The sequence below is a fragment of the Choloepus didactylus genome, chromosome 6 (genome assembly GCF_015220235.1).
Source record: "Choloepus didactylus isolate mChoDid1 chromosome 6, mChoDid1.pri, whole genome shotgun sequence".
NCBI lineage: Eukaryota > Metazoa > Chordata > Mammalia > Pilosa > Megalonychidae > Choloepus > Choloepus didactylus.
Window position 1 is genome coordinate 155,610,942 of NC_051312.1, and position 9,339 is coordinate 155,620,280.

Sequence of the window (9,339 nt, forward strand, 5' to 3'; positions counted from 1 at the left end):
TAAAAACATGCATGATGTCCAAAGCCTAATGTGGGTAGGATTACCAAAAAGTGAGGACCTGCAGATGCTGGGACAGGACTGGGCATTTGACAGCATAACCTTCCAGATCACAGGGAGACCAGGAAGCTGATCATAGCTCTAGAATTGCCCCCACCTGGTGTGTGGCCTTGGGCAAATCACATTTCCACCCCAAACCTCTGCCGTCTCACCTGAAAATGAGAGGGTCCCTCCAGACCTCATGGTCAATAGTTAGCTGCCACATGGAGGATACATCTAATACCCTAACCTTGCAGAAAGTTGGAAGGCACAGGGGGTTGGAGCAGGAAAGGGCCTTGGGGGCTCCTGGGGTGGTGACTCCCCAATGGCACCATGCAACAGAATCATGGAATCACCTGGAATGCTGATATAAATGCAGAGTCTGGGCCAGTGCATCCGTACTAAATCATAAATCACCATCTTTGAGGTAGAGTGAATCTTTGTTTGCCATCACTGATTCTGTTGCCTAGCTCAGCAGCTGCCTGTGGACCTGTGTTTGGGAACCGCTGATCCACATCAGGTTCTTCATATTAGAGATGAGAAAACAGGGGACCCTCAAGATACCCATGACACACCCCAGCCCAGATCCCACCCTGCTGCACCACACCAATACTGACCTGCCATTCTCCCCGCTAAAGGGGTACCCTCCTCAATGTGATGACTGAGCCTCCTGAGAACCTGCCTCCAGCTGGCCTGCACTGTCCGCAGAGATCTCCAGGTGGAGCCTCCTCATGTTAATGAACACTGTGTTGAATGCCCTGATCATTTTGCACTGGCCTTGTTGTGACTAATTAAAGACAGGTCTTTGGTGCTGGCCACCCAGGGGTACTTGGGAAGCCCCAGGTACAGCTGTTCCCATGTCCTGGCCCCCTCACCCTCACTCATCCCCTTAGCCAAAGAGGTCTTTTCACAAGGCAAAACTGATCACGTCGCCTCTTGCCCAGGACCCTGTTAAGGCAACCATCTTTCTTAAGGTTTGAAACCAAACCTTGGACCATTGCCAGCACATCCTCACACAATGTGATCCTCCTTACCCAAGAGGCAAACCATTCTCACACTCAGGACCTCCTCTCTCCCTGAATCTTCCTGGCTCCTCCCAGCATTCAAGTCTGAGTTCAAATGGGCCCTTCTCCGAGATTTCTCCTTTTCATTCTCTATGCCATCACTGGGCATGGTTTGTTCATTACACTTAGCACTTTCTGGACTTATAATACTTACACATATGGGGTATAGATATGTGTATGATGCTGCTACTGTTGTTTTTGTTGTCACCAGCCCCAGATGGTAAGGTAGGAACCTCACCTGGAACATTCAAGTCATAGCCCCAGAACCTCAAACCAGGTGCAACCCAGGTCCTCATGAGCTTGAGCACACAAGACTTATGTGAAGAGGAGGGGCAGACCTGTGCAGGTGCAAGCAGTGCAGGGTGGAGCACCTTGGAGGCAGCAGCAGAGGGGGTGGGGGCTGAGCTGGGAAAAGCCTGCATTCTGCTGGAAGATGGAAAGGGATTCTGCAGTCACGCAGTGTCAGCAAGGGGCTTTCTCAGAGGAGTAACTTCATTCAAGAAAGACTACTGTGCCAGTTTGAAAGTATTATGTCCCCCCAAATGCCATTATCTTTGTTGTAATCTTGTGTGGGCAGACCTATCAGTGTTGATTAGATTGTAATTCTTTGAGTGTTTCTGTGGAGATGTGCCCCACCCAACTGTAGGTGATTACTCTGATGGATAATTTCCATGGAGGTGTTACCCCACCCATTCAGGGTGGGTCTAAATTAAATCAGTGGAGCCATATAAATGAGCTGACAAACAGAAGGAACCCAGTGCAGCTGAGAGTGACATTTTGAAGAGGAGCTGCAGCCAAGAGGGACACTGAAGAATGCCCAGAAGCTGAGAGAGGAACTGCAATTTGAAGATGGCCCTTGAAAGCAGACCCTTGCTCCAGAGAAGCTGAGAGAGAACAAATACCCTAAGTGCAACTAAGAGTGACATTTTTGAGGAACTGCAGCCTAGAGAGGAATGTCCTAGGAGAAAGCCATTTTGAAACCAGAACTTTGGAGCAGACACCAGCCACGTGCCTTCCCAGCTAACAGAGGTTTTCTGGACACCATTGGCCATCCTCCAGTGAAGGTACTCGATTGCTGATGTGTTACCTTGGACACTTTATGGCCTTAAGACTGTAACTGTGTAACCAAATAAATCCTCTTTATAAAAGCCGATCCATTTCTGGTGTTTTGCATTCCAGCAGCATTAGCAAACTAGAACAACTACACTGGTAGGTACTTGAGGAATGGAGAAGAGGGAGGTGTGGTCAAAGCCAGGAAGCACCTGAGACGTGGGTGCAGTAGTCAGGTGAGAAATGAGGAAGGCCCCCCCCCTTGGCAGAGACAGAGTGAAAAAAGAGGAGCACCAGAATTAGAAAAGTTAATTATCAGTAAAATTGACAGAACATGGTAAACTGTTTCACTCTTTGTTAATTCTTACATCTAAACTTAATTTCTGCTGAGTTCTGGTTTCTACTCATGTGGTTGAACTTGCATCCACAGCAGATCAAACGTGGCTTCCTTGGCTGGCTTCTCACCGAGACACTCTTGGCATCAAAATCAGCATGTTCTCAAAGGAAGATATTAAGTTGGCTCAGACTTCTCATCTTGAGGCCAAGATTGCAAATTTTCAGAGCCAAGAAACTTCTGAGTTCATAAGAAATTGGTTCTTCAGAGTGAAAGGTACATTTTCAAAACCCAAAGCCCAGGAAGGAGGAGACAGCCAAGCCCAGAGATGTTCTTTGTGGTTTTAACACCAAAGACATAAGCTCTATTTCATACTTATTTTGTCTTCTTCTTTGAAAAATGAGTAGGTCCCTCGGTGGCCCCTCCTCCTGACAGTTTCTGTGGTTTCTCTAAACAAGGGCATATTGGAAAAGATGGGGAGGGGAGGGCATAGTGATGTTTTCCGAATGCTCAGTAAGTGTGGATCACATCTCTTTCCCACTTGCAGGAAGCAGAAACTGAGGCTCAGCAAGGGCAGGTCACTGACCAAGATGCAGAGCTGGTGCACAGACAGATGAGCGAGGCTGGGGGTGGAGAAACGCACAGCTGCAAGCTCAGTGTTTAAAAGAGCTGTTTATGAGAATAGTGGGTTCTTTTTCCATCTTTTTGTTTTGAAATAATTTCAAATTTACTGATATGTTTCAAGAATTGTAGAAAGGTAATTTGTACCTTTACCCAGATTCCCTGATATTTATGTGTAGAGAAATACACATATTTTAATTAAGTACTTTTAATTGTAATAGCAATCCATCTTCATGGAGAGGAAGGAAAGAAGGAAGGAAGGAAAGAAGTGGGGAGGGATGGAAGGAGGGAGGGAGGGATGATGTAGGAAGCTACCAATACTAATTTCTTGTGTGCTCTTCCAGAAGAGTCTATGTATACAAGTATATGCCATTTGTTTACTAATGGGAACACATTATGGACAGCATTTTGCACCTTTCTGTTTTACTTGACAATATATTTTAGGGATTATTTCCTATCTGCACACATACCTCTGTCTTTTTTAACATTTGTATTCAGTGGCATAAATGACCCTTAATTTATGAACCCAATTTTTAGGTGTATTGAGGTTATTGCAAGTCTTTTGTTATTGCAAACAGCACTGCAAGGCACATCTGTGTACATATATTTACACATACTTATGAAAGTATGTCTGTAAGAGAAATTCCTAGAAGGATAATGTTCATTTCCACCAATTTCCAAAGTGAAGATGCTCAGGCTTTCAATTTATAAACCATATCCAGAGGATATAACCTTGAGTGAATGACTATAAAGACAGCTAATTGATTAAAAAAGGATGAATGTTGAACTAACCCTGTCCATATGTGAAATCCCATCAATAGATTGGCTTCTTTTTCTCTTTTCTTCTGGTGAGTTCAACCAATTGACATTACTACAGAAATATCTGCTTATGATTTCCAAAGTAATTTCAGGAATGCATTGGGCTTACAAATATTTCTTCCCCTGTCAAATAGGAGATTTAAAAGTCTGCTACACAGAAACAGAATAATTACTATTCACAGGAATGTGCAACCAAGAAAAAATAAGTATTTTGAAAAGTGCTTAGTTAGTCCAAATTTTCCTATGTTGAACTTTAAGGCTGATATCATGTTATCATTCCCTTACTATGGTTTAAAATGATTTATGGGTCCTCTGAAAAATGTTGGAAAGCATTGACGGTTATAATTCATTTTCTTCTCTTAACTGTGGGTTTAATTTGTTTGTTCTTTGAGTTACTTAAATTGAAAGCTAAAGTCACTGACTTTAGACCTTTCTTCTCTATTAATGTAGTTGTTTATTTATTGTAGTTTTTTTCTCTAAGCACTGCGTCCCACAAATTTTTATAACGTGCATCTTCATTTTTATTAAGCTCAAAATAAATTTTAATTTCACTTTTCATTGCTTCTCTGATCTGTGGGTTGTTCAGAAGTGCGTTGTTGTGCTTGGCATTTCCTTTCCTGGCACTAGCACCAAGTGACACTGGCAGCCAGGGTGGCTTCCTCGTCTGTTTATTTCAAGTGTTGGTGCAGGATTAATGAGATTTCTTCTTTAAATGTATTACAATACACATCACCAGTGAATCCGTCTGGGCCTGGACTTTTCTCTTTTAGATTTTTAAATTTTATATTTTTAAATAATAATTCCATTCTTTACTTGGTATAGATCTGTTAACATCTTCCATTTCTTCTTGAGTTGGTTCTGATAATCTTTGTCTTTCTTGCAATTTGACCACTTCAATATGTTGTTGAATTGGTAGACATAAATTTGTTTGAAAAAATTCCCTTATGATTCTTTGGATTTCTGTAGAGTCTGCATGATGCCCCCTCTTTCATTGTTGATTTTGGTAATTCGTGTCTTCTGTCTTTTTTTCTTAATTAGCTTTAGATTTGACATTTTTCTTGATCCTTCCAAGAACCAATTCTTGGTTTCACTGATTTTCTTTATTGTGATTGGTCTGTTTTTGATGTCATTGATTTCCACTCTATCTTTTCTGCTTTTTTGGTAACTTCTTAAAGTAGAGGTTTAGATAAATGTTTTTTTTTTACTTTTCTTCTTTTCTAATGTATGCATTTAAAGCTATACATTTCCCTCTAGCATTGTTTTAACTGCAACCATGGAAATTTAGTCACTCCTTGTGATTCTTCTTTGATACATGGGTTACAAAGAAATATGTTTAATATCCACAAATTTGGCAATATCCCAGATATCTTCTCTTGTTGAATTATAATTTAATTCTATTGTGTTTGGATAACATATTTTGTAGGCTTTCAATCCTTTCAAATTTATTCAAACTTGCTGTATATCCTAGAATATGGCAACTGTTTATGTGCTTGAAAAGTGTCTATTCTGCTGTTATTTGGTAGAGTTCTCCATTTATGTCCCTTAGTACAAATTTATTGATAGTGTTGTGCAAGTCTTCAATTTCTTTACTGACATTTTATTTCCTTTTCTATAACTACTGAGTGAATAATATCGAAATTTTCTACTGCAATTGTTATATTGTTAAATTGTCCTAGTATTGCAGGACCCATTTGATCTGATCTCTCACCCCCACTGGAGGTTCCAAGGGCTGGGGGCTATAAAATGTCACTGGGCGTGTTTAGCTCTATGATGTCTGAGGTATGTGTGTATAGTATGTGTAGAAAGGTATGTGTATGTGTGTAACTGTGTGTATGTGTGTGTGAGAGAGAGATATATGATCATACTTGAAAATACTTTGAGAAACTATAAAGTAGTGCTCAATTAAGGTTCATGGGAAACACACATAGACCTTGTCTCCATAGAGTCTGCTGATGAAGCTGAAGGATAAAAATGGCTGGCTGGCTCTGGCATAGGCACTGCAGATTTCCAAATGAATGTGTCCAGAAGGCCCCATAAACCAGGGCCTGCGAGTCAGCACACTTACCAAGGCAAAGAACTTCAGGGCCGTAATGCAAGGAAGATGCTCTACCATTCCACATCCCATCTGGATGTGGCAAGAGGAAACAAGCTACCACAAGATGAAGGAACATCCAGGCAGCCAATGTAATAAGCTCTAGTACATGGATTGAAGAGTTAGAAACAACACCTCCGAGGGGTATGTGGAAGCATCTGAGAAGTAAGAAGTACAGGGGAGCCTCGGGCTCCTAGAGTCTGAGTAGGTGATAATAATAAGAGCTAACATTACCGAGAGCTAAATTCCAGAAGGCTCCATGCAGGGCCCTTTACAGATAGTACTTCAATAAATACTAGCACAACCCTATCAAATAGGTACTATAATTTTAAAATGAGAAAACACAGGCTAAAGAGCTTAAGTAGCTTATCAGGGTCTGGTGTGTGGAATTCTCTCCCAGGTCTGGGTCAATGGGACATTATCTAAGGCACCCTGGTTCATTGTCCTTAGCATATCAAAAAGTGTGAGGGAAAATGGGCCCAGGACCTGCCTCCCCGCAATGGCCACCTCCCACCCCCCAACACAGACGTGTTTCCTGAGATCAGAGCTGTCAATCTCTCCTTCAGTGTAACCATTATGGATCTGAGAAAGGAGATGTATTGGCTCACCTAGCAGAGAGCTCAACACACAGGAAGGACCTGGGTAATGTTGGCAAATACATTGACAGAGCCCTTTGTTTTTATAAGGTGACAGGGCCAGGGTTTGCACCCCATGCTTATATTTGCCAGGCACAGTGGACTTCCTCTTGTGACTTAAAAAACAAAATAAAATAAAGCAAAAAAATGAAGACCTTTCCTTTTCCAGTGGCAAATATCAGGAAGCCCGCTTCTTCAAAACAAAATTAAATCAATGGGCTACAGGGAACACATATTCAATAAAACATATTTACCTTATAAATCTCTGCAGTCTCAATGCTGCAAATCCTTTGCCAGGCAATTGCAAGACAGCAGCAGGCATACACCTTGGTTCAGGCCATTTTCTGAGCATCTGTAACAGAAGTTAGCACCAGAGGCAGGGGAGATAAGACTTGGAGAGGATGTCCTGTTGCAGACCCTTCCCCAAAGCCATCTGGCTCTGAGTAGCAGTAAGAGTGGACAGACTTCTCAGGGTCAGCAGAGACATTCCACATTGACCCCCTGCCCAGAACTGGGGTGTCCTTCCTCTTTGTGAGTGTTACAATTCTATGTCCAGAAAATATGCCCATCTAACATGGTTTCAGTCCCTCAGCCCTCTCTGACATTTCCATTTTAGCCTTTTCAGTGGATTTGTTCTCTGAGCAATTTAAGGTGATGTTTGTAATGATTTCCAAGTGGAGGTAAGCAAATTGGATTTGGCTACTTTGATGAACTCTAGGAGGGCAAAGACCATAGCTGGTGCAGCTCTGTGTCCTCAGAGCCCAGAAGTCTTTAGCAGACGGTGTTGACTGGATGAAGGGAAGGCTTGATGAAAGTCCATCATCCATACCCACTGAGAGCAGAAGATAAACAGGGTTGGGACTCAAAGGAAAGTGTCCTGGCAGCAATGTGGGCTGGGCAGGGCCTGAAAAGTGGATGGTTCAGACCTAAAAAGCAGGGAGACAGCTTGCTTGCTCTCTGCCCATAACAACAAAATCAGCTCCTCTCCAATTCTGCTACTGACCCCAACCAACCCAACCTGAAGCCAGTGCCAGATAACACCTGGTGCCCGCTCCCCCCCCAACCCCGCCTTCACAGAAGAGACCCAGGCACCTGCTGCTCTGGTGTCTCCAAGTGCCCAGGTCTGGGGACCCCTTCTTGGCTGGTCACTCAATAACCATATGGGGTACATATATTAGGTACCTAGTGTGTGTGAAGCATGGGCCAGCCCTGGTGCTCCTGGATTATGCTAAACTATGGTCACATATAGAATGATGCCCAGAACTGCCTGAAAGGCACTTCAGACCCACCTACCTCAGTCCATCCCCTGTCCTCACTCACTCCCAGTTTCTTTCCCTGGGGCTGCCCGCTCCTGTCACTTGTCTTAAAATGTCCACCATAAGAGGGCCTCACGTAGTTGTACAACTCCCAAACATTGTTTCCAGAAATACCCAGACAGTCCTGAGGAAATGCCTTTGGGAAACTGAGAAAAGTGCGCTCCCTCTTCTCTAGCACATCCCAAATAACACTATACATTTTACATTTAATTTCTCTAATTTTGGAAATCTTTAGAAGTTCAAGACCGAAAAGAAGACCCCTCCCACTCCCACTGCCAGGCAGCAGGGAGAAGACAAGAGAGAAAGCTGAACAAAAGACAGGCCCCTAGACCAGGGCTGGAAGCATCAGCTCTGAGTGGACAGGGCTAGGTAGACAGGGCTGGGAGAAAGAGCCAGGGAGCAGGGCTGGGGGAGTCAGGGCCGTGGGAGCATTGCTTGGGGGACAGGGAAGCATGGCCTGAGGAACCAGAGAGTCAGGCTTGGGAGATAGGCCTGGAGGAGACAGAGCAAGAAGAGGAGGTCTAGAGGAGCAATGTGACTTCTTGTTGGAAACGTCTGGTGAGAGCTGTTGGGTGCAGCAGCTGGTCTCACACAGGACAAGCAGGTTCTGTGGAAAACCTGACCTTGCACCACAACATGTCTCAGGGCATATAAAATGCAGGTAAAGTATAATTGTAGTATCTTCTCTATGGCAGGCTCTACCTCATGGACTAGATGTATCTCAAGGCATAAAACACAATATAGGGTACAAATAAGGGCAAAGACCTCAGCTGCATCTGGGAGAGATCTAGGATCATCAGCAGAGTGCTCCTCCAGGGGACATCTCCCCCAGCAGAGGGACAGGGACCAAACCCTGGAGAAAGTAGCAGGGTGGTGCATACCCCTGAGCTGAGAGTGTCCAGACCTCCCGGCCTGTGGGGAACCCCACCCCCAAGCAGGCACCCTGTGGGGGCTCATGTTCTCTGCATGAGTATCCGTCGTTTCACCATCCTCGTGAAGGACCTGTGTGCTGAGCTGGCGAGCCTGCAGCAGTGAGCCATCTGCAGAGTCCAGACTAGAGGGAGAACTGGCAGGTAGTGATAGCAGACAGGGTGAGCCTTGTCAAAGTTCAAGTCCTGCTTTGCTTTCCAAGTGACCCTTAGCTGAAGCTTCAGAGGAGGAGGAAAGCCAGCCTAGAAGGACTGGTGATATATGGGGAACTGCAAGAGGAGGCAGGGATGTAGTGAAAGGGGAGGCAGGCCGCACCAGTAGCTATGGCTTCTCAGTGCAAGGTAGCTGTTCAACCCAAGTGCTCAAGGCCAAAAAGATGGACAGTGGTCATCCCACCAGAGCCCCCAGTCCACACTCTAGGAGAGCAGGTCTCACCCAGGGC